The sequence below is a fragment of the Stenella coeruleoalba genome, assembly GCF_951394435.1.
Source record: "Stenella coeruleoalba genome assembly, chromosome: 10".
NCBI lineage: Eukaryota > Metazoa > Chordata > Mammalia > Artiodactyla > Delphinidae > Stenella > Stenella coeruleoalba.
The window spans coordinates 84,124,398-84,149,879 of record NC_137156.1 but is presented as its reverse complement, the minus strand read 5'-3'; the positions used below and the strand labels follow the sequence as shown (position 1 = coordinate 84,149,879).

The following is a 25,482-nucleotide window of genomic DNA, read 5'->3' as shown; positions in this document are numbered from 1 at the left end:
AGGCTTTGGGGTTTTCAAATTGATGCATATTTGCTTCGTGTATAGTGCTGTTTGTCACAGGCAGGAGTCCTTGTGCATGGGGCCATGGAATCAAAGAACTTACTAGCTGTGTGTAACTTCATACAAGAGATTATATTTCCCTGACTCAGTTTCCTCATCTGCACCATTTAATAAAACCTATATTATTTTCGGAGTTTCTAGATACATCAGAGGCCACATAAGTGGTGTACCCAACTCTGGCTTATGATGGGTGCTCGATAAATGGTAGTTTTCTAGGCAATTGGGAGGTATCTGTTCATATCTCCTTTGTCTCTCCTTGTGATCCGAGCTGACAGAAGCTGTTCAGTCTTTGTTAACGCAACTAAAATAAGGTACTTAGGCAGTTCTTTGTACATGATGCTAGATGCTGCTTGTTATATCATTATTTACTAGGAACTTTTGTCATCTAGTGGACACATGACAGTTGTGGAGAGATGGTTCAATAAAGCAGAAAATACACGGAGTCGTTCCAGCACCAGTTTTCCCTATGTGCGTAATCTTTTGCAAATCACTCTCTCTCTCTCTGAGTCTAATTAATTGTAAAGTAGGGGCTTGGACTCTTAACACATGCCCAGTATATTCTTTCTAAGCCCAGTATTTTACCTAATAGTCTTGGGGACCAAGGGGATGACTGGGTGTGGGAGGTCTTCATTCTGATTTAGTACGACCCAAACTACTACCCCATCCCCTCACTCTCTACCTACATTACACTCTGTCAACATCAGATTTCACTATGTAGAGTTAACATAGTTCATATTTTAATGTTTAATTTTAAACACCTAACATAAAATTAGCCTCTTACTAGCTTTAAGAGCTACTTTTCTCCTAAAAGGATATTGAAGAAGATTGCCTACAAGAAACTCCCAACCTACACTATGCTCTCGTTGTAGATGAGTTCTTAGAATATCTAGTTACTGAGTCCAAGCTCATACTGCTTGCTGCACTACAGACCGATAAATCGAGAGACAAGTTGTTGGGGCAAGGAATAGAGACTTTATTCAGAAAGCCAGCAGTTTGTGAAGATGGTGGACTAGTGTCCCAAAGAACCTTCTTACCCCAGTTAGAATTCAGGCTACTTTGATATAAAAGGGGGAGCGGATGTGGTTGGTGGTCACATACTTCTCGATGCCAGAATCCTTTGTTATTGCAGCTGTCCACATAGATCTGGTCGTAATGTTCCTATAAACCTCCACAACCAATGTTGTTCTTTGTTCTGCAGTTTTTTATCTTTATATGAATGGAAAAGTGTTATACCTTTAAAAGTAAGAGCCTTGAGAATGGGCTATAATGTATATTTCAGGCTATAGGCAACAGTCTTTTACAGAGACAGCGTGACTAAGCACAAGCAACGAAGCACAAGGGTTAGAGCTAAAGGAATAAACCCAATATGGAGTCAGGTTTGTTCTTCTCTCTTACAGTTCCTGTTAGAAAAGATGGATTTGTCCTATGGCAGCAGTAAGGAGAGAGCCGTTAAAGGTGCTTGTGAAGGAATCATACTGAGTTCTTTCTGCTTCCTGTTGCCACCTTCCACCTCATACCTGTGTCACATCTAGAGGAGTTGAGGGTCAGATGGGCTGGGCTGTGGGGTCCGCTGAGGATGGTGCAACAGTGGAGTTGCATTGAACCACGTGGCACAATGATGAATACCACATCTGCTGCCTCTGCCCTCCTCTTCTCGTCCAGTTTTCACACCCTGCTGTGTGTGAAACAGTTTGGGCCCACAGTTGACAAGCGAGAATTGTCCTTCCCGACTGAAGGAGAGCTTCTGGGGAAAAGCTGTTTTCTTTTATAGGGAGAATGACAAATCCATATAAATGAGTGTATCTTATGGCGCAGTACACACGCTAAATTTCATCAGTATTCATGACACGTGCCTCATTCTCTCCACCACTGACATCTGTTAAAACTAGGTTCAGGAGTAAACCATCCTGGTTTCAGCAATTCCGAAATATTGTATTGAGTTCTCCCACTCTCACAGCCTTGATTTTACAACTGACTGTAGCTAACTTATAGTGCTTTAGCGTCTCCTACAGAGACAGAGGCTAGCATTCTATATTCAATGAAAGGCCTTACGTGAGAAGCCAAATCAGTATCAGATCTTTAGTTGTTAAGGAGGAGAGCCTCTTTTCGTCTGTATTTTGAGATAGCTCTATTCTAAATCTCACCTAATTAGGTGAATTTCTAAAACTGTGATTAAACTATAGCCAATCAAAGGAAAATTAGAAATAAATTAGAAGTCCCTGATTTGAGATGTCTGGTTCTTTCCTATATGCCTACAGAAGTCAAGGAGCTGCTCCCTTCTGTGTTTCAGGTTTTGATGAGAAATCCAGAAGAAAGAATATGTGAAGGAAAAAGATGACATCTGTGCCTGGCAAACAAAATCCAAAGATTATTACAGTGAAAACAAAAGGAAAGCAAGACAGTACTTACTAGTTCAAGGTAAGCAGACATCTCTGTAAATGCTGAACTCTGATAGAACAGGTAAGTGGGTTTATGAATGTTTGTGAGTGTGCGTTGAGTTGTCAAATGGGGATAGGATATATGATATGATCTACCATCTAAACATCTGTGCTATGAGCAATGAGGAAGAAAATCAGTAAATAGTTAGTCTGCTACTCTCACATAAAAGCTAAGTGCCCAAAAGTTAAATGATAGATTACATTTTAAAAAGGGGTTCTCTTGTCAGAAAGGAAAACAAACAAACAAAAAATAATGAACAATGCTCTAACTCTACTGTGCCAGAGACACATTTCCTACAATATATTTCCAATATTCTATTTGCACGTTTGTAAAATTGTCTTTTTATTCGCAGTTGAACATTTGACCAGTTTAAGTCCACTGGACAATTGAGCAACACTAATGATTATTTTTATATATGCAATGATTTTCTTCCTTAGCTTAGTTGTAGTGAAGGTGTGCTTTATATCTTTTATGTCAATACTTTGGGGTTTGTTTTTCCATTTTTCACTGCTTTTTAGAATACAGTGAGGGGGGGAATGAAATATTCCAATGGTTGCCTAAGCCTGCCATAGTGATGACAATGCGATAGAGACCAAGTGTGGGTGTGTAGGTAGCACGTCCATGTGCTCTCTCAAGATTTTTCTGCGTTAGTTGATCTCAGTAGTTCATATTTGAAAGGCAAAGGTGGTTTGACGTGTGCTGATGTCTAATGTGCAAAAAGTATGACTTGTGCACGAATAGAATGTACAACAGTTAAAGACAGTCTTCTCAAAATGCTGCCTCTAGGGACTTGCTTGGTGGTCCAGTGGTAGAGAATCCATCCTGCAATGCAGGGGATGCGGGTACAATCCCTGGTCAGGGAACTAAGATCCCACATGCTGCGGGGCAACTAAGCCCTCGTGCCACAACTACTGAGCTCATGCGCCTCAACTAGAGTCCGCGTGCCGCAAACTACGGAGCCCACACGCCACAAGTAGAGAAGAGAAAAACCCACACGCCACAACTAGAGAGAAGCCTGTGCACCACAAAAGAGCCCGCACACCGCAACGATAGATCCTGCATAGCTCAACGAAGATCCCACGCGCCTCAACTAAGACCTAACGCAGCCAAAAATAAATTAAATAAATAAATAAATAATAAATAAATCTTAAAAAAAAATGCTGCCTCTAGTGAAATTAATGATGGGATTGCAATTTCTGCACGCTGGCCCCTGGTGGCGAGGACTACAGTGTAGTGGTCCAGGACATGGACTCTACCACTTACCTCTTGTGTGACTGCAGTGAAAATGATGAATCTTCCTTTGCCGCAGTTTCCTGGATTAGAGAAGGATGAGTAGATGAAACGAGTTAATGCATGCAAGGCACTTGGGCAAAGGCCAAGCGTATAAAGAGTGCTCAGTAACTGTTAACTGATTTTTTTTCATTGAGTGAAGTGTACTTCGGGGATGGACATTTCAGTTGTCTGTTTTTTGGGCAGTAGAGACGTGGAAAAGCCCAAAACATGTCAGGCAAGTGGAGGGCGATAATTCTAACCCTGGGCGTGTGCGCACTTTCCGAGAGACTATCATCGGGGCTGCCGGGCACCAGGCAGAGATGTAAGAAAGTTAGAGGGGAGCTCAGGGCATTTCTCAGATTCTTACTGATTTATGTACTTTGAGAAGTATTAGTGAATATCGACTTAAACGATGTAGGATCTTCTTAAGTCACAAATCAGGCTGTTTGCTGTCATCTGTAAGGCTTGGTGTCTGTAAGGCTTGGCGTGACCCGGCTGTGGCCATTCTCCCAGCCTCACCCCCTTAGTTCCTTATGCTCACTCTTAGCTCCTTCCTCACCCTCTAAATCACACCAGCTCTTTTGCACTTGGAGCGTTTGCACACACTCAATGCAGCCTGGGTGCTTTCTGTTTTGGCACCTAACTCCTGGCCTTTTCCTTTAATCTCAGACTGGATTTTCTCTGGCTTCTCTACTCAGAAGGACCCCTTTGTGATGTTATCTTCCAAAAATATCATCCCTAGTGACATCCTCGTCAACAGTGACTATGAGTGCTGTATTGTCCATATCCTTGCAACAAGGCGTATTCAAATTTTTTTCATCCTTGCCAGTCCGACAGGTGATGAACTTGGTTATTTAAAGTTGGTATAAGGGAGGATGTGAAGGTATGCAGTAAGGGCCGAGGTTAATCATTCATTAACTCATCTTTGGAGGCTGTTTCCTTTCTTTTTAGCACAACATTGTATACTTCAATTAAAAAAAAAAGAAAAACTTGTTTCCTTTATAGCACTCATGATTATTGGGAGTTATTTTCTTTATTTGGCTGTTCAGTTATTTTTCACCTGCCCTTTTTACTGGTAAGTAAAAAGGTACGTAACTTCTGTGAGGCCCAAGATGGTGTTTGCCTTTTCACAGTGATATTCTGGGATCCGGGTTCAGCAACTGCAATGTACAAAGTGCTCGAAAAACATTTTGGGAGAGAAAGAATGAATGAGAGAGACAGGCTTCCTGCCCTCAGGAGCACTGGTCTCATAAATGAAATAGACGATTGTTCTACAGTGTTAGGGGTTCAGAGATAGAGTGAGGAGGGAATCAGTGGGTCTCACAAAAAATTAGACTCATGTAGGCAGGAGCGATATTCTGAGTATTAACAACCAGTCAGCACAAATAAAGATCAAGTTGAGCTGGCATCAGCAATGGTGCCGGGCAGGGTTTTTACCCTTCAGCTGCTGGATTGTGGGAAGGTGGGTTGGGATTCAAGGGTGGAGCTCAGGACAGTGATCTATTGCCAACCACTATGGAGGAGTTTTCAGTATTTTAGCATGAAGTGCAGCTGCATGTGTGTATTTCTACTGAAATCAGCCCTGATTACAGAAACAAGCAGAACCCCTTCTGGTCCTGGAATTCTGTTCTCTGCTTTGGTCTAGAGGACTCTGACACCCTCAAACTTCACCCCTGAGCACCCTCTGCTCTCATGGCACACCTGTACATCCTTCCTTATACCTACTTTAAATTAGCAAACTCATCACCTGTCAGACTGGCAAGGATGAAAGAAATTCCAAGTAATTCTTGTGGGAAAGATATGGACAAAAAAGCTCTCATGGTCTCTGTTGATAAGAATGTCAATAGGGGTGATATTTCTGGAAGCTAACTCAGCAGTATCTATCAAAATGTTAAATGCACATTCTTGTTGACCAGCTAATAGCACTTTTAGGAGTTCATCTTCCAGGAAACCTGGTAGAAATGCAAAATGATGTATGTACTAGTATGTTCACTCTAGCACTGTTTTACTGGCTGAAATATGACAGCAGTTTGTACATCTGTTGTTAGAAGAGTAGTAAATAAATGACGGTACTTCCATCTACTAGAATAATGTGGCTTTTAAAAATTTAGGATAGATAGCTGAAATGTATTAAGTAAAAGGGAAAAAAGCTGCCAGAATTGTGTATACCATGATCATGTTTGTTAACAGCAAATGAACACAGCCCAAGTGTCCCTCAGCAGATGAATGGATGAGAAAAATTTTGTATGCAATGGAATATTATTCAGCCATTAAAAGGAATAAAGTTCTGATACAGGCTGCAACGTGGCTAAACCCTGAAAACATTATGCTGGGTGACACAAAGGGACAAATATTGTATGATTCCACTTATATGAAACATCGAGAATGGGGAAATTCGTAGAGACAGGAAGTAGATTAGACATTACCTGGAGCTGGGGTGAGAGAAGATGGGGGGTTGATGATTAATGGGTACTGTTTGGAGTGATGAAAAAGTTTTGGAAATAGATGGTGGTGATTGTTGTACAACAGTGTGAATGTAATTAATACCACTAAATTGTACAGTTAAAAATGACTGAGGGACTTCCCTGGCGGTCCAGTGGTTAGGACTCTACGCTTCCACTGCAGGGGGCATGGGTTCAATCCCTGGTCAGGGAACTATGACCCTGCCTGCCATGCAGCACGGCCAGAAAAAATTAAAAAGAAAAATAATCTGCATGTTCTGATGATTCTGGAACGATAGTATTAAAAAAAAATGAAGTGGCAGGTTTTATGTCATATATATTTTACCACAATTTAAAAAACTTTAAAGAAAATGCAAACGAACAGTCAAAAAATAAAAGAAAAACGCATGCATGCATGCCCACGCACACTGTATAATCTGGAAAGATGTGTTTGTATTGTTAATGGTGGTTATGTCTAACAGAAGGAATTAGGGAAGAACAGAAGAAAATATTGTCCTATATACTTGTGTATTTTTGGCACTTTTCACAGTGAACATATATTTTATAATTTTTTAATTGAAGGTTTTTCTTTAAAGTTGACCTGTGGTAAAATCTTGGAGTTGTTACAATTTTCTAGCTTGTACAACCAAAACAATCCTGCAAATCTGCTTGCAGTTGAATTTGCTTGTGCCTAACATCCCTGTGCAATGTTTAACCTAGAGTGAGAATTTAATTATAGTTTAAAACGCTGAGTGGTTTTCCATTTCTAGGTTAAATTATTTCTTGTGGAAAGACAGGCTCTCAATATAGACGGCATTTGGTCTTCTGACTCCCTCAGTCAGGACCAACTCTTCTGTCTAGTAATTTACTGTAAAGCACGATGCTTCTATTTGTAGTTTTACATCCCTTTCTTTGGCATTTAAGGCATGTTGGCTGTTAAAAAAAATGAGCCTCAATCTCAGAACACCGAAAAGTTTTTGCATAATAAGAGATTTTCTAAAACCCTAATAAATTGTTGCAGAAAATACCACTTTAATGGGTCATCCATTATATAAAAGGTTTAAACCCTATAATGAGATCATAAATTTGTGCAAGTAAAGAGAAAATATGGAAGGATGCACTCACCAGGCTACTCGTGTTGGTAACCTCGAGGAGATTATCTGATGGATGGATTATCAGATGAAAGATTATTTATTTTTCTTTATACACTTGTGCATTGTTAAATTGTTACAATTAGGACCTTTTCTTTTTTTTTTTTTTTTTTTTTTTTTTTTTTTTTTTGCGGTATGCGGGCCTCTCACTGTTGTGGCCTCTCCCGTTGCGGAGCACAGGCTCCGGACGCGCAGGCTCAGTGGCCATGGCTCACGGGCCCAGCCGCTCCGCGGCATGTGGGATCTTCCCAGACCGGAGCACGAACCTGTGTCCCCTGCATCGGCAGGCGGACTCTCAACCACTGCGCCACCAGGGAAGCCCAGGACCTTTTCTTAATCGCTTTATTAAGCTATAACTGACGTATAATAAACTGCACATATTTAAAGTGTAAAATTTGAGATCAAATATATTTAAGACAGGATCCTCGGAGAACTGTGTGTCTTGCTTGGTATTGAATGTTCAGCACCACTTAGGCAATAAAATAAAGCAGCAGCTCAGAGCTGAGAAACCCCAAAAATAAAAAATTAAGTGTACAATTTGATGTTTTGACCTACGCATATACCCATGAAAGCGTCACCATTCTGAAGATAATGAAAACTTCTGTCATTCCACAAGGTTTCCTTATGCCCCTTTGTAATCCCACCTACCTACCCTACCCAGACCCTGTCTTGCCCCAGGCAACCACTGATCTTGTTTTTATCACTGTACAATAGTTTGCATATCCTACAAACCCATATAAATGAAATCATACAGTATATGTCTTTTTGTCTGGCCTCTTTCACTCAGCATAATTATTTTGAGATTCATCCATGCTATAATGTGTATGGGTATTTCATTCCTTTTTATTGTTGAGTTGTATTCCATTATATAAATAAACCCCCGTTTGTTTATTTATTCACCATTGACAGACATTTGAGTTGTTTCCAGATTTCCACTATTATGAATAATGCTACAGTGAACATTCATGTACAAGTCTTCATATGGACATATGCTTTCATTTCTCTTGGGTAAATACCTAAGAGTGGAATGCCTGGATCATATGGTAGGTGTGTGTGTAACTTTTTAACAAATTTTCCAAAGTGGTTGTACCATTTTACATCCCTATCTGCACTGAATGAGAGTTCAGTTGCTCCAGATCCTTGTCAGTACTTGGTATGATCAATCGTTTTGCATTTTATCCATTTTAATAAGTATGTAAGTAGTAACTCATCGTGGTGTCAACTTGCCTTTCCTTAATGGCAAATGATGTTGACTATCTTTTCATGCTCTTACTTGCCATCTGTATATCTTCAGTAGTTGTGGCATGTGGGCTCAGTAGTTGTGGCTCACGGGCTTTAGAGTGCAGGCTCAGTAGTTGTGGCGCATGGGCTTAGTTGCTCCGCGGCATGTGGGATCTTCCCAGCCCAGGGCTCGAACCTGTGTCCCCTGCATTGGCAGGTGGATTCTTAACCACTGTGCCACCAGGGAAGTCCCAAAAGCAGAAATTTTAAGTGTGTTTGATTTGATTTGATGAATTATTATAGTGAGGGACATTTAAAGATATTTGTCAGCCCTAGAAATTTTTACCTTTAGATACCTACCCCACATGATAATAAGCATATTAAAATGCACAGGGACTTCCCTGGCGGTCCAGTGGTTGAGACTTCACCTTCCAATGCAGGGGGTGTGGGTTCGATCCCTGGTTGGGGAGCTAAGATCCCACATGCCTCACGGCCAAAAAACCAAAGCATAAAACAGAAGCAATACTATAACAAATTCAATAAAGACTTTAAAAATGGTCCACATCAAAAAAAAAATCTTAAAAAAAATAAAATAAAATGCACAGATACCCCACATTAAAAATAATTTCTTACTCTATATGTTGTTTAAAAACCCTATAATTTTGCTTTTGAAACTATTACAATAAACTCATTTACTATTGGCTATAATTTTCCAGGATTCATCATGCATTTTAGTTGATCCATACCAAATAAAAAAATCAAACCTAAAAATTATTTTTAAAAATAATGCAATTTGTGAATATGATGATTTATCAACTAATGAAGTGGACAGCATATTAACTTGTATAGATACTAACTTAAATATTTATTACTTTAGATTGTGTAGTTTTCTTTTCATATTTAAAAGTCAGTACGTTTGTTTCCTTGTTTTTTAGGTCTAGAATACTTTTTCTAGGTCCCTGGAAAATGTGTAGTTTCTAGACTTTGTATAGTTGTGTTAAAATACATTTGAAGAAAAATAGAATAATAAATTTAAAAACAGGTAGAAATAATTTAAACATAAACAGGTAGAAATAATTTAAACATTTTCGCAATCATGAATAGACAGTCATTAGGTGGAAGTAACAGGATTTGAAACAGGTACTTGGAGACTGACTGTCATTTAGAACACTAAACATTGAGGAATTTGATGTATTTCTTCTGGTACCTGAATTTCCTGCTGAAGTTTGATTAAAACAAACAAAGAGACTCTCCTTAGGCTCTGACGTCTCACAAAATGATGGCTCTTATTTTTTTTAATTTTCTTATTTTTAATATTTACTTTTTGTTTTAAAATTAATGCCTGATTTTTGTAAAAATATGCAAAGAGTAAAAGTATTTTGTGATGTTGAAAATTAAAAACTCTCACCATCCACACCTCAAACTTAACTGTTAAATATTTTTTTTAATTAAAATGAATAGACACCAGACATACGTACTTTTTTCCTCTTCAAAGCAAGAAATAACTTTTTTTTAAACATCTTTATTGGAGTATAATTGCTTTACAATGGTATGTTAGTTTCTGCTTTATAACAAAGTGAATCAGTTATACATATGTTCCCATATCTCTTCCCTCTTGCGTCTCCCTCCCTCCCACCCTCCCTATCCCACCCCTCTAGGTGGTTACAAACCACCGAGCTGATCTCCCTGTGCTATGCGGCTGCTTCCCACTAGCTATCTATTTTACGTTTGGTAGTGCATATATGTCCATGCCACTCTCTCACTTTGTCACAGCTTACCCTTCCCCCTCCCCATATCCTCAAGTCCATTCTCTAGTAGGTCTGTGTCTTTATTCCCGTCTTACCCCTAGGTTCTTCATGACCTTTTTTTTTTCTTCTTGGATTCCATATATATGTGTTAGCATACGGTCTTTGTTTTTCTCTTTCTGACTTACTTCACTCTGTATGACAGACTCTAGGTCCATCCACCTCACTACAGATATCTCAATTTCGTTTCTTTTTATGGTTGAGTAATATTCCATTGTATATATGTGCCACATCTTCTTTATCCATTCATCCGATGATGGACACTTAGGTTGCTTCCATGTCCTGGCTGTGTAAATAGAGCTGCAATGAACATTTTGGTACATGACTCTTTTTGAATTATGGTTTTCTCAGGGTATATGCCCAGTAGTGGGATTGCTGGGTCGTGTGGTAGTTCTATATTTAGTTTTTTAAGGAACCTCCATACTGTTCTCCATAGTGGCTGTATCAATTTAAATTCCCACCAACAGTGCAAGAGTGTTCCTTTTCTCCACACCCTCTCCAGCATTTATTGTTTGTAGGTTTTTTGATGATGGCCATTCTGACCGGTGTGAGATGATATCTCATTGTAGTTTTGATTTGCATTTCTCTAATGATTAATGATGTTGAGCATTCTTTCATGTGTTTGTTGGCAATCTGTATATCTTCTTTGGAGAAATGTCTGTTTAGGTCTTCTGCCCATTTTTGGATTGGGTTGTTTGGTTTTTTGTTATTGAGCTGCACAAGCTGCTTGTAAATCTTGGAGATTAATCCCTTGTCAGTTGCTTCATTTGCAAATATTTTCTCCCATTCTGAGGGTTGTCTTTTGGTCTTGTTTATGGTTTCCTTTGCTGTGCAAAAGCTTTAAAGTTTCATTAGGTCCCATTTGTTTATTTTTATTTCCATTTCTCTGGGAGGTGGGTCAAAAAGGATCTTGCTGTAATTTATGTCATAGAGTGTTCTGCCTATGTTTTCCTCTAAGAGTTTGATAGTGTCTGGCCTTACATTTAGGTCTTTAATCCATTTTGGGTTTATTTTTTTGTATGGTGTTAGGGAGTGTTCTAATTTAATACTTTTACATGTACCTGTCCAGTTTTCCCAGCACCACTTATTGAAGATGCTGTCTTTTCTCCACTGTATATTCTTGCCTCCTTTATCAAAGGTAAGGTGACCATATGTGCGTGGGTTTATCTCTGGGCTTTCTATCCTGTTCCATTGATCTATATTTCTGTTTTTGTGCCAATACCATACTGTCTTGATTACTGTAGCTTTGTAGTATAGTCTGAAGTCAGGGAGCCTGATTCCTCCAGCTCCATTTTTCGTTCTCAAGATTGCTTTGGCTATTTGGGGTCTTTTGTGTTTCCATATAAATTGTGAAATTTTTTGTTCTAGTTCTGTGAAATATGCCATTGGTAGTTTGATAGGGATTGCATTGAATCTGTAGATTGCTTTGGGTAGTAGAGTCATTTTCACAATGTTGATCCTTCTCAAACTCTTCCAAAATATAGCAGAGGGAGGAACACTCCCAAACTCATTCTACAAGGCACCATCACCCTGATACCAAAACCAGACAAAGATGTCACAAAGAAAGAAAACTACAGGCCAATATCACTGATTAACATAGATGCAAAAATCCTCAACAAAATACTAGCAAACAGAATCCAACAGCACATTAAAAGGATCATACACCATGATCAAGTAGGGTTTATTCCAGGAATGCAAGGATTCTTCAGTATACGCAAATCAATCAATGTGATACACCATATTAAAATATTGAAGGAGAAAAACCATACGATCATCTCAATAGATGCAGAGAAAGCTATCAACAAAATTCAACACCCATTTATGATAAAAACCCTGCAGAAAGTAGGCATAGAGGGAACTTTCCTGAACATAATAAAGGCCATATATGACAAAGCCACAGCCAACATCGTCCTCAGTGGTGGAAAACTGAAACCATTTCCACTAAGATCAGGAACAAGACAAGGTTGCCCACTCTCACCACTGTTATTCAACATAGTTTTGGAATTTTTAGCCACAACAATCAAAGAAGAAAAAGAAATAAAAGGAATCCAAATCGGAAAAGAAGAAGTAAAGCTGTCACTGTTTGCAGATGACATGATACTCTACATAGAGAATCCTAAAGATGCTACCAGAAAACTACTAGAGCTAATCAATGAATTTGGTAAAGTAGCAGGATACAAAATGAATGCACAGAAATCTCTGGCATTCCTATACACTAATGATGAAAAATCTGAAAGTGAAATCAAGAAAACACTTCCATTTACCATTGCAACAAAAAGAATAAAATATCTAGGAATAAACCTACCTAAGGAGACAAAAGACCTGTATGCAGAAAATTATAAGACACTGGTGAAAGCAATTAAAGATGATACAAATAGATGGAGAGATATACCATGTTCTTGGATTGGAAGAAATAACTTCAAGGTCATCAAAGGTGCATATGTATATAGGAAAATCTAAATGTCAGATGAGTGCTAGTGGTTGAAATATGTGCTCTTCCTATGGAAGTCTGCTTGAAAATCATTTAAAAATGTTAAACGCTCAACATCACCAATCATTAAGGAAATGCAAATCAAAACCACAATGAGGTACCAGTTAACATCAAGTAGGATGGCTATAACATATGTATATATAAAAAAGAGTTGGTGAAGCTATGGAGAAATTGGAATCCTGTGGGAATATTAAATGATGCAGCCATTGTGGAAAACAGTACAGAGGTTCTTTAAAATGGAATATCGTCCAGCCGTAAAAAGGAAGGAAATTCTGACACATGGCACAATATGGATGAACCATGAAGACATTATGCTAAATGAAGTAAGGCAGACACAATAGGACAAATATTGTAGGATTCCATTCTTATGCAGTACCTAGAGTAGTCAAATTCTTACAAAGCAGAAGGGTGATTGCTAGAGGAGGGACGGGGAAGTAGGGAGTTACTGTTTAGTGGATACAGAGTGTCATTTTTGGATGATGAAAAAGTTCTGGAGAAGGATTGTGGTGATGATTGCCCAATAGTATAAATGTACTTAATACTACAGAACTGTACACTTAAAAAATGGTAGGTTTTATCTGATATATAGTTTACCGCAATTTTAAAAAATGTTAAGAAGAGGAAAATTTCCAAGTGTTTTCAAATTTTAAAAGTTACTAGCTTAAAATACATGTTAGTGATAGTTCGCCAACATTTCTTAATGGTCTCATGACCTAAAACAAAAGTACAATATTTTTAAAGGGAAAAAAATACTGTTTTCCATTTAAATGATGCTTCATACTCCTGACTTTAGTGGTGCAAATTCAGAAGCAAGAAATTACTAGCCAACTACTGGGCACTCTTTGAAGACTTTATGTTTGTTAACTCATTTACTCCTCAACAGAACTAGGAGATACTGTTATTTCCATTTCACAGATGAAGACTATAAGAACAGAGAGGTTATGAACGATTCCCAAAGTTACACCGCTAGTGAGAGATACAGCTGGCTGTCAAACACTAGAAATGTGGCTTCAGAGCCCACAGCGCTCTGAGCCACTCTGTTTTCCCACCTCCCAACTACGAAGAGCTTTATTATCAGGAGAGCTGTCTATACACTGTGTGATCATGTCTAGGATTTCTTCTGGGTAGTTATACCTGAAAAGCTTGAGTGTATTGATATGCTATTAGCTTTTCTTCTGTAGAAGACTGTGACCTGATACCTGTAAATGATTTGTCTCCAGCTGGAAATTAACATTTGCCCAGCTTTTTATTAATGCCAATCGTGAAGGAGACCCAGGAGAATGCTATAAAAATGAAAGTTTTCTAGATTTTATCAAGGAAAGGCTCTGGAAAGGAAATCTTTATATTGGAAGAGGAAGACATGACCTCATGTTCTTTCCTTTGCGCTAAGATTGACGTCTCCGAAAATGTTAGGTTAATTAAAAAAAGAAAAAAAAAGACTTCATGTCTATGTTCAAATAATGCTGGATTAAAAGGAGTTAGAATTTCTTGAGTGCTGGACTTTTTAGGGATTTAACATGCTAATAAATACTGTGAATTGCCAGAAAGAGATATAACATGTATAATACATTAAATAATATATGAATATATATTATATAATTTAAAAATTGTTTCCCACAGTCATTTTACCGCAGAGTACTTCGCCTGTGGAAAGACATGCTTCCAGGAACACTTTTGGGAATAATGTTCTAGGGATTTTCCAAATCTACCACCAGGGGGCAGTTCTCCCCCCTTTTATATTCTGATTTAAACATTGACCAAAACTTTATTTTCCCTCAGCACACCTGAGACAGGCTGACATTTCCAAGCAGACTTTGCTAAAAACTTTCAAGGGATGAAGGAAAGAAAGAAAAAAAAGTAAGAAGTCCTATAGTCATATTTCCCAAATCCATGAGGCTGAGCTAAAGAAATAGCGTATCTGCCAAGTTCTCCTGGGCCAGTATGGAATACGAGTTCTCAGCCATATTGCTTGCCTTTTTCCCTCCTGTTTCTCAGCCAAGTGGCCTTTCTATCATCCTGGCTCCCAAGAGCATCTGTGGCCTTACGTTATCACAGCTGAGGATAAATCCCACAGACCTTTGTGTCTTCGCAGCTCAAATTCTTTTCTGATTTAAATTTCTCAGGTCTGCCCTGTGATCTTTCTTCTCAGTCCTGCTTGGAAGCTCTGAGGTACCTCTGTGGTGATGAATAGACATGGCAGTCCCATGAATGGTCTAATCCTGATTAAATTCGCAGTAAATGTGCCTCTCAGGTCTCATGCCAGGGCAGACATTATTAATCATCTCAGCATGCTTTCTCTGTAGAACTCAGTCTCACAATCCTTCCTGACCCTGGGCTCCAGACAGGTATTACCAATACAGTGCTGTTAATGTAATTGGGAAAATTCTCTCATCCAAACCTAGGATATAAATGCCACCCATCTCTGGAACTTTCTGTAGTGACTCTCAGATGAATGTAATCTCCCTAATTCTGTATGCAAACACACACACACACACACACACACACACACACACACAGGTTTTAAAAACTCTATTTTAGATCCACAAAAATCAAAGTCTCCACTCCAGCCCCATCACATCCTTGTCCGTACCTTATCTGTAGCACACTGTGTAGGTGCTGCACTTAATTGGAAGAGGAGGGTTGTTACATCCAGGATGTGCCAGAGGCTTCAGACTGAGCCCATTCTGTTGTTTAACTTCTGATTGTAATTGATATCATGTGACCTATGTCCCATTTTAATTAACATGTCCTTGGAGTTGCCTTAGTATGAGCTGCTCAGGAAACACCCTGTGCTGTGTCAAACTTTAGCAAAAGCCTAACCTATTAATATTTTGGTAGGCTTTGAAACTATCTTCTGACAGGTGTTTTTTTTTTAATGCTGAGAATTTATTTTAATAAACATAATATTTATACTGATTATGTCATTATATTTAATTTATATAAGCATAATATTTAATAAAGAGAGCAGTAGGAGGTCAACATTAAGAGTAACCTCTGGAGTTAGACGGGGTTCAGTTCTCTGCTCCGCCACTTACTTGCTTTGGAGGCTTTGATTAACTACTACTTAACCCCTTATGAGAAATAAAGATAGTAACAACACCTATCTTGTTATGGTTTATTTATAAAATAAATGTTACTGTGCTTCTGCTTTGTACCAAGTATTAAGCATCTTTGGGAGGACTGAATGGAATTGGGCAATTAATTCATCTAGGCCTGAAATGATCTTACATTAATTCATGTGTCGTAAACCAATAAACCAATAATTTGGCTTTTGACAATTGAAGAGAAAATTTGTATCTCATTCGTTTAATATTTATTTATTTATTTATTTATTCATTCATTCATTTAGGCTGCGTTGGGTCTTAGTTGCAGCACGTGGGATCTTCCTTGCGGCTCGTGGTCTCTTTGTTGCTGCGCGCGGGCTTCTCTCTACCTGTGGCGTGTGGGTTTTTTCTCTCCCTGGTTGTGGTGTGTGGGCTCTAGTTTGCGGCACGCGGGGCTCTGTCCTTGAGGCGGTTGAGCTCAGTAGTTGTGGCGCGCGGGCTTAGTTGCCCCGTGGCATGTGGGATCTTAGTTCCCTGACCAGTGATCGAACCTGCACCCCCTGCATTGGAAGGTGGATTCTTTACCACTGGACCACCAGGGAAGACCCCATTGAATATTTATTTTTGATTGTCAGTCAAGACAAGGATTTCTTCTTATATTTATTGGCCATTTGTATTTCTTATGAAAATTGCCTGTTCCCATCCTTCTTTTTGTATTGATTTGTTGATTACATTAATAAATTAAGAAATAATTGATTCGAAGGTGACACACCGAGGTATAAGCCGTGTGTCCTAATAACACAGTCCCGATCACAAAAAGATTGCAAATAATTGGAGAATGTGAATTCTCAGCTTCTGCCTAATCTTTATAGTTGGTGCCTCGGGGTGTCCCTTTTTCTTGGAGTCAGTCTTGAGCCCACAGATGGCTGTTTCCGCTTTCTGATTAGGTGTGCGTGGTCTCTGTGAGCCATGGGCCAGTTGCATGGGGCGGGAGAGCAGCATCTTTGCCGTCCCGGCGGAGTCCCAGAGAGGAGGCAGGTGGGGCTGTGTGACCACCGTCCTCAACGGAAGGCAGCGGCAACATTTGCCTGCGAAGGTGCACAGCTCCACGCCTGCCATCAGTTTTAAGGAAAGGAGATGCACGATTCCTCCGCCAGTCTGGGTTGGTGATTGCATCTTATTCATTTCTATATCTTACTCTCTGGGCCAACGTTAGTTGGGATGATGGTAGAATAAATGATAAGTGACTCCGTTTGCCCCAAATATGGTTTCTCTTAGCACCACACTCTAGGAAAGGGGACCCCTTCCATAAACTGAATTCCTTCTCAGAGGAAAAAATAATGTTCAAAAAAGAAATTTAAATTAAATTATTTTTAAATACACTTATTAAAACTGTGATATAATAACAGAGGTGCTTATAATGCAATAAATAACAAGATCTAGTGTACCGTAATTTCAAAGGAATCAGGAGTGTAAACAGTATTTTGTGATATAGACAAAGACTAATGTGATGTAAGAATATCTGTGATTTCTCTTGGAGACCAAGTGATGTTACTGCTAATATTTCTGTAGGTTGTTACTTATATTCGCAACTGAAGGAATGCTAAATTTTAACTAGAAGTTAGTGATAATTTTTAAATATGTAATTTTTATACTAATTCAGGTTCTATCCTTAAATTCTGTGCCAGGATCCGCTGGGGATCATGGACCCCTGACTAAAATCCCTTGGTTTCTGGGCTGGGGTAGGGGAAGGGGTGATTACAGAGGAGCCTGGGGGCATTTTTTGAGGTAGTTAGAGCTATTCAGTCTTGATTGTGATGGTGCTTAAATGACTGTATATGTCTGTCAAAAATGGAGAATTTTATGGTATGTAAATTAGAGAGAGAAAAAGAAAAGAAAGGAAGAAGGGAGGAAGAGAAAGAGATGGAGAGAGAGAGAAAGATGTATATTGCTGCTAATAAAAGCAGACACTAAAAATCCCTTTGTATTGGAGCTGGGTTTCTTCCACAGTTATCCAGTGCTTTCTGGAATGAAACTCCCTGAGTTCAGATCCTGGCTCTGCCAATTATTTGCTGTGTGACCCAGGGCAAGTTACATGACATCTCTGTGTCTAAGTTTCATCATCTATAAAATGAAGGTGATAATAACTGTGCCTACCTGGTAAGATTTTTTGAGGATTTAGTGGATTAATATTGAGTGCTTAGAATAGTGCCTGGCATATAGTAAGAGCTATGTTGTCATCTAATATTTAGAAATGCTTTGGTGAGCGGCGAGGGTCACTATGAAGAGCTCAGTCAATGCCAGTGATTACATCAGTAATCACAGAAAGGTTGTATGTGGTCAAGGGAAGTCAGTCACTAACAAAAAAAGTATGTGTATATGTGTCCCTAAGACATATCAACTTGCTTGTTGATATTCTCTTAAAAGTATTTGAAATATCTTTTTTTTTTTTTTTTAACTCTGCCTGAACCTCAGTTCTCAGATGTATCAGCTTCCAACATCCTCTTCCGTTTTCAAATAATTTCCCCTGCTGGACCACCTCACGTGATATATTTCCAAAGGGCAAAGCCAGTGCATTTTATGCAACATTTGCAAATGAAAATCATACCCAAGGACGTATAATAAAGGTGACAAGTCTCCTGTAAAACCCTGGTTGACTTACACAAGGAACACTTAGGTTTGGGTTATTAACTATGATTGATATTTAGTACCATTTGTAGGGAGTCTACAGAACTGTTGAATATTTACAATGTGGCACAAGGTACACCAGCCAAGTTTCCAACAGAGTCCTGCTGAGATTTTAGGCCTGAGGTGTTTCATTAGTTGGAGCACAGTTTGTGCGCTTGCAAATTGCCTACAAGTAAAGAATTTATTGAAAATAACTTTCTATGCCATTTACCAGGCAAGAACCCATTTATCTGGAGAATCAGAAAACAGGGAATCGTGGAAACCTAAAGTCATGAAATAACCCCAAAACGTCATTTAAAATAGTTTCAACCTTCCTCAGTCAACCTTAAATCCAATTTGTAAGGCAGAGGAGGGAACCTATAGGATATCACAGCAACTCCTTTTTAGTGTCACTAAAAAATATATATACATAGTCAGTTCTGTTATTTGCAGGAGTTATGTCCTATAAAGTCGCCACGGACACTGAATGAGTGAATTCTGAACCATCACTTCTAGGGGAAATACAGGGTTCCTGTGAATCTCTACTCACAATATTGTCATCAATCGATCAATACATAACCTTGTTTTATGTGTGTTTCTGTTTAACGACAGTTTACTACACAGTGTGGATCCATTAACGTTGAATTCACGGCCAACAGCACTGTAACTCATGCCTGAACGGAACTTTCCAACACGCAGATTTTCTCCGTAAGGCACATCACAGCCTTCTTACGCTTAGGCACACTAACCAGCATTTCCCCACTATGCTAGGGGGACATATTAAACAGCAAAGTTTAAAGACCTACAAAGACGTCTACGAAGTCTATGAACAGGACACTGGGTTTAGGGTATGAGAGCTGAAACAAGAAGGCAGAGTTGCCTTATTTGATCTTAGCTACAGTCTTGCTTAAGGGGTAACTCAAATTTTTTGCCCCTCTGCCCACGTCTGAGAACGACTGCAAATGCACCACAAGTATTGATTTGGGGGTCCCAAGTGAATCTTAGCAAGTAGACAAAGTTGCACATATGGAATCTGTGAATAATGAGGGTTGACTCTATAAATAAGGTGGTCTCACAAGAAAGGGCCTGTGTGGTCCAGCCCTCCCTTCCTGAACAGCATTAGCAAAGCACAGAACTTACATTGGATAAATGCCCAGTGAATCGTATGCATGTGCCAGAGCTCAGCCCTCCCTGGCTCGGAGCCCACCAGTCTCTCCATCAGAGAGTTTGCAGGACTTAGGAGTCAGCAAACCCCAGTCTGTGGGCCAAATCCCGCACGCTGCCTGTTTTGCTACGGTCCCAAGCTAAGAAAGGATTTTTTCACTTTTGAATGGATAGGGGGAAAGAAAGCAAACAAAGACTATTTCATGACACTTGAAAATTATATGGAATTTAAGTGTTGGTGTCCATAGGTAACGTGTTACTGGAACACAGCCATGCCCATTTGTTGACATAGTGTCAATCACTGCTTTCACGTAATGAGGCAGAGATGAGTAGTTGCCACAGAAACTGTATAGCCTACAAAGCTGAAAATATTTACTAGCTGGTTCTTTATAGGAAAGTTAGATGATCCGTGATATAAAACATTGCTGATTGTCACCCTGGACAGTTGTGCACAGACAATTGAAAGCTTTATATGACAGTGAAACTTCTCTAGCAGGGAAGGGTAAGTTTTAGGCAACATAAAATAGGGCTTTTCTTTTCCCCACTCCTACCTCCCTTTCTAAAATACAAGTTTAGATTTCAAATCCCTATAAATAACTCAAGAATTTATTCTGCATGTTGAAGCAGATAAGAAAGTATCAGGCTGTTTCTGTGAACAAATCTGTTGAACCCAATTTAAATGCAACTAAAGGGAACTCAGCAGGGTGAATAAAACATGATGACATGAACATTTTTGTGTTGAAGTTAGGCAGTGAAATTCCAGTAGCTTTGTTTCCTACCAATGAAGAAAGTAAAGTTCATTTCAGTTTGTTTTTATTTGGAGTTTTAATAGCTGAAAGTTATCTTACAGGTCATTTAGATCAAGGCTGTCCAAGAGAATTTTCTGTCGAGTTGGGCATGTTCTCTGTGTTACGCAATATGGTAGCCAATAATATTTACAAGTGGCTCTTATGCATTTGAAATATTTACAAGTGGCTCCTGTGGCTCTTGGGCATTTGAAATGTGGCTAGTGCGACTGAGGAACTGAATTTTTAAGTTTCTTCAATTTTAATGATTTTTTAAATTGAAGTATAGTTAGTTTACAATGTCGTGTTAGTTTCAGGTGTACAGCAAAGTGATTCAGTTATACATATATATGTATATATATACATGTATATATACACTTTTTCAGATTCTTTTCCCTTATACGTTATTACAAAATATTGAGTATAGTTCCCTGTGCTATATGGTAGGTCCTTGTCGGTTATCTATTTTATATATAGTAGTATATGTTAATTCCAAACTCCTAATTTATTCCTCCCCTCCCTTTCCCCTTTGGTAACCATGAGTTTGCTTTCTTTGTCTGTGGGTCTATTTCTGTTTTGTATAGAAGCTCATTTGTATCATTTTTTTAAGATTCCACATATAAGTGATATCATATGATATTTGTGTTTCTCTGTGTGGCTTACTTCACTTAGTATGATAATCTCTAATGGATTTGCATCCATGTTGCTGCAAATGGCATTATGTCATTCTTTTTTATCGCTGAATAATATTCCATTGTATATATGTATCACATCTTCTTTATCCATTCATCTGTTGATGGACACTTAGGTAGCTTCCATGTCCTGGCTATTGTAAACACTGATGCAATGAACACTGTGGCACATGACTCATTTTGCATTATGGTTTTCTCAGGGTATATGCCCAGTAGTGGGCTTGCTGGATCATGTGGCAGCTCTATTTTTAGTTTTTTAAGGAGCCTCCATGCTATTCTCCATAGTGGCTGCACCAATTTACATTCCTATCAAGTGTGGCAGCGTTCCTCTGACTTCTTGTGGAAAATTGGAGCATCTGGGAACACTGGGGATGCTTTTTCTTGGCAAGACATGTGGTCTCTAGTCCCCACTGCTCCCTGTCGGCTTCCACTCATCCTGCCGCATCATTTTCGTTACCTTGCTTCGTCTCTGTTGGCATTTGAATATGCAATCCCTAATCTAATTCCACCCCACAGTTTTCATATGGGGAACTAAAGCCCAGAGACAATGAGTACCTTACTCAAAGTCATCCAGTAATTAATGCTTGGCCTCACACCAGCATCCCCTGGCCATGCTCTCTCTACTCCAGGGCCTGATTGAAATCTTTGGGTGTGTATGGGCGGTGGCGGGTACTCCTGGGTGGTACCTGGGTGTGTCTGAGCTGCACTCACAAGCCGCCTCCTCCCCTGCTTCCAGGCCCTGTGTAGGTTGGACATTGGGTGAGTGAGGTCTCTGCTTCCTCCCCTCTGGGCTGAGTCACTGGGAGCCACAATGGGCATTGAGGGCGTGGGAGGGAGAGGGGCCTGAACTTTCCCTGGCCGTTTCCCTCTCTGGCTTCCTCCCTCATTGTTTACCTCTGACAGTTCTCAGTGATGGTGCATCTGATAACCCTTTGTTGGCCGATCACCCTCCCTGGTACCTCTGCTTCATGCAGATCTTCTGCTCACTGGTCTACTTTTCTTTTTCCAAAGGGTTTTTGACTTCCTTCTGAAGTCCTAGTCAATTCAATCTTGGGCCAGAATACTTACTTAAATCCACAAAGCAAGCTTTGAAATAGTCTTTCATACTATGAGAGTTAAATTTTACTGGGCATTTCTCCAGTCTCTTATCCTGTTCAGGTCAAGGCTAATTCAGAAAGAGGAGGTTTAACTCAGTGACTAAGGGGGCTGTACTCACCTGGATTTGAGCCCTTGCTCTGCTAGTTCCCAGGTCAATGACCTCATTGAAAATCCCTTAACATCCTGAGACTGAATTTCCTTAAGTATCAAAGAGCTCCTTCATAGGGCTGTGGGTGAGGAATAAATCAGATGATGAATATAAGGTAAAAACCTTGATACCGTGTCCTTTTTCATACGTCTTACAGGCTTTTGCCAGAGAGGGATCTGTTAGTTTAATCAGGCCACATTTTTCTGAAGTCCTTCCCTGGGGTTGCCTTGTTCATAAAACAGCAGATCAACCACCCTGACCCATTTTAACCCCAGACGTCTCTTCATACATCTCAATCTGCAAGTTCCGTGTATTCTGCATAGAAACTTCCATTCACTACTTGATTCTTGACTTACAAAGGCCCCTTCCCTTCTTGTCCCAGATGTGGAGCTGGCGTCCATGTACTTCTGCCATGTTGCGTACTGGAGATTGGGCACCTGTGGTTTTTGCCTGCTTGGTATTCAGTCCCCCTTCTTCTGGTGAGAGAACCCACCCAAGTTTCCTTTAGGCTTAGGTGAGGCTGCTCCACCAGCCTCTGCTGGTGTCAAGGTTGTGCATGTGACTCAAGTCTAACCAGTCAGAGCTAGTAAAGGATAATGGAAGGACTCTTATTGGGATTATTAGGAAAGAGAATCTCTCTTTCCACAAGGGTTGCTAAACCAGCTGGATGTAAGCTCGGACCCACCAGTGGTCACCTCTGGCTCCACTGGGAACTGAGAGTGAGATCAACACGGAGGAACGAGAACTGAGGGAGTCCAGAGCATCGTGCATGAAGCCAGGCACCTCTGGATGTGTCAGTTATCTGAGCCCATAAACTCTCCACATCCACCTTTATAGGATTTATTTATTCATGTTTGCTTTGGCCAGTCTATGGTGGATTTCTGTTCCTGTAACTGAAAGTGTTCTGTTAAAACTCTCCCTTTTCCATGTCTAAATTTCCCCAAATCTGTCTCCCAGTATATTTCCCAGCTAACGCACATCTATTTGCTGGCTCTAAGCCATCTCATGTTTGCGGTGGACATTTTCCTCCCAGGGTGATTTCCTATCTGGGCATTTGGTGCAACTGGTGCTTTTCATTTGGACTATCTATGATTATTCAAGCTCTACCTCAGATGTGGATAAGAAACACTTTGTAACCCAAGTGTATTCATTTTCGATTGCTACATAACAACTACCGCAAAGTTAGTGACTTCAACAACGCATATTATCTCACAATTTCTGTGGCCTAGAAGTCTAGACACAGCTTAACTGGGCTTTCTACTCGGGGTCTCACCAGACTGAAATTAAGGTGTTGGCTGGGTCTGTGATCTTGTCTGGAACTCAGGATCCTCTTCCGACGTGACTGACGTTGGCTCAGTTCAGTTCATTACATTTGGAGGACTGAGTCCGACCGCTCCTAGAGGACACCTGTACTCAGTTCCCCTGCCAGGTGGCCACTCCACAGCATGGCAGTTTGCTTCTTCAGAGACAGCAGGAGAGTGTATTTCTCTCCAGTCTGCTAAGATGGGGTAGTCATGGGGGTGACAGCCCATCCCCTTTGACATAGCCATAATCCAATCAGGGGAGTGACATCCCTGAAGGACATCATTTTTGCCATGTTCTCTTGACTAGAAGCAAGTTACAAGCCCCGGCTACACTCAAAATGAGAAGACCACACATGACATAACTCCAGGGCATGGAAATCATGGGGCCATATTAGAATTCTGCCTATCACTTCAAGTTAACCTCCCACCATATGATCTAAACCTAATTCAGAGTAGTGATAGGTATTGGTTAGTAAAGTTGTTCTGCATTCATAAAGTAAAATTTTAGTAAAAATGTTATCAGTTATAATGTGTGTGTGTGTGCGCTTTTTAGATTTGAAAAAGATAACTGCAGTCAGCTGAATAATGCCCCCCAAAGAAATCAGGTCCTAATCTGTAAATGGTACATTTATATGGCAAAGACTTTGCAGGTGTGATTACATTAAAGTTCTTGAGAATGGGCAATTATCCTAGATTACCTGGTTGGCCTGACATGCCATGACAAGTATCCTTAGAAGAGAGAGGCAGAGGGAGATTAGGGAGACACACAGAGGAGAAGGTGATGTGAAGTTGGAAGTAGAGGCTGGATCTATGGGGCCACAAGTCGAGGAATGCTGGCAGCCAGCAGAAACTGGAAGATGCAAGGATGGATTCTCCCCCAGAGCCTCCAGAAGGAGTGTGACCCTGCTAATGCTTTGATTTCAGCCCATAGAAGCTGATTTTGGACTTCCGACTTCCAGAGCTGTGAGAAAACACGTTTCTGCTGTGTTAAGCCAGTCATTTTGTGATAACTTGTTATGGCAGCCACCGGAAACGAATACAACGGCCATACTGTCTGATTAAGAATCAGGTGTGCATTTGAGATTTTTTGAGCCTGAAGACAATTTGATCACAGATTTCAGTCTAACTTATAAAATAATATTTCTCCCAGCAAGGACCTTGGAGTACCTGCTTTGTGTCTTTTGTGACGCTTGCTAGGAATGGGTTACTCGCAACCACTTGCTAAACAGTGCCAGTTATGAAGGGCAGACCAGAAATTTGGCTTCAAGCTACTTGGTGCTACCTAGTGGTCAAAGCAAAAAGTGGTCCCCCAATATATAACTTTCCATATTTAATCTTTCTATCTGGAAGGGGAGGTACTTTATTCAGCGGGGACATCTAGTTTTTCTCTTAGATAAACAGTTGATCCCACAAGCACTGCTATCTTGTATCTGAACTTAAGATGTCAACCAGATACTTTGATACATTCAGTAAACATGTCTTGAGCCCCTGCAACTTGCTGTGAGGGATGGAGATATAATAAAGAGCAAAACACACAATGTTTCCTGCTCTCAAAAAACCCACAGCATGCTGGAGAAGATAAAAATGAAATAGTTCCATGAATAAATGTGTAATTGCAGACTGAGGTGATCTGGAGAAAAGAAACAAGTTTTGAGGAGGTTATTTAGCAAAAAGAACTTTCCTAGGCTAGGAGAATCGTG

General features: G+C 39.9%; 1 protein-coding gene across 7 annotated transcripts in view; it reads left to right on the top strand.

Annotated features, from left to right (window-relative positions):
- The window catches only part of FRMD4B (FERM domain containing 4B), a 335,623-nt gene that overhangs the window by 99,407 nt on the left and 210,734 nt on the right, over positions 1–25,482 (top strand). For 6 of the 7 annotated variants that reach the window (XM_079933823.1, XM_079933827.1, XM_079933826.1 and 3 more), the window contains one exon: positions 2,351–2,478. The gene's annotated coding sequence lies outside the window, so the exon portion shown is untranslated. Of the gene's footprint in view, positions 1–432; positions 529–2,350; positions 2,479–25,482 lie in introns of all 7 variants that reach the window. The other variant, XM_079933824.1, reaches the window with a different exon arrangement.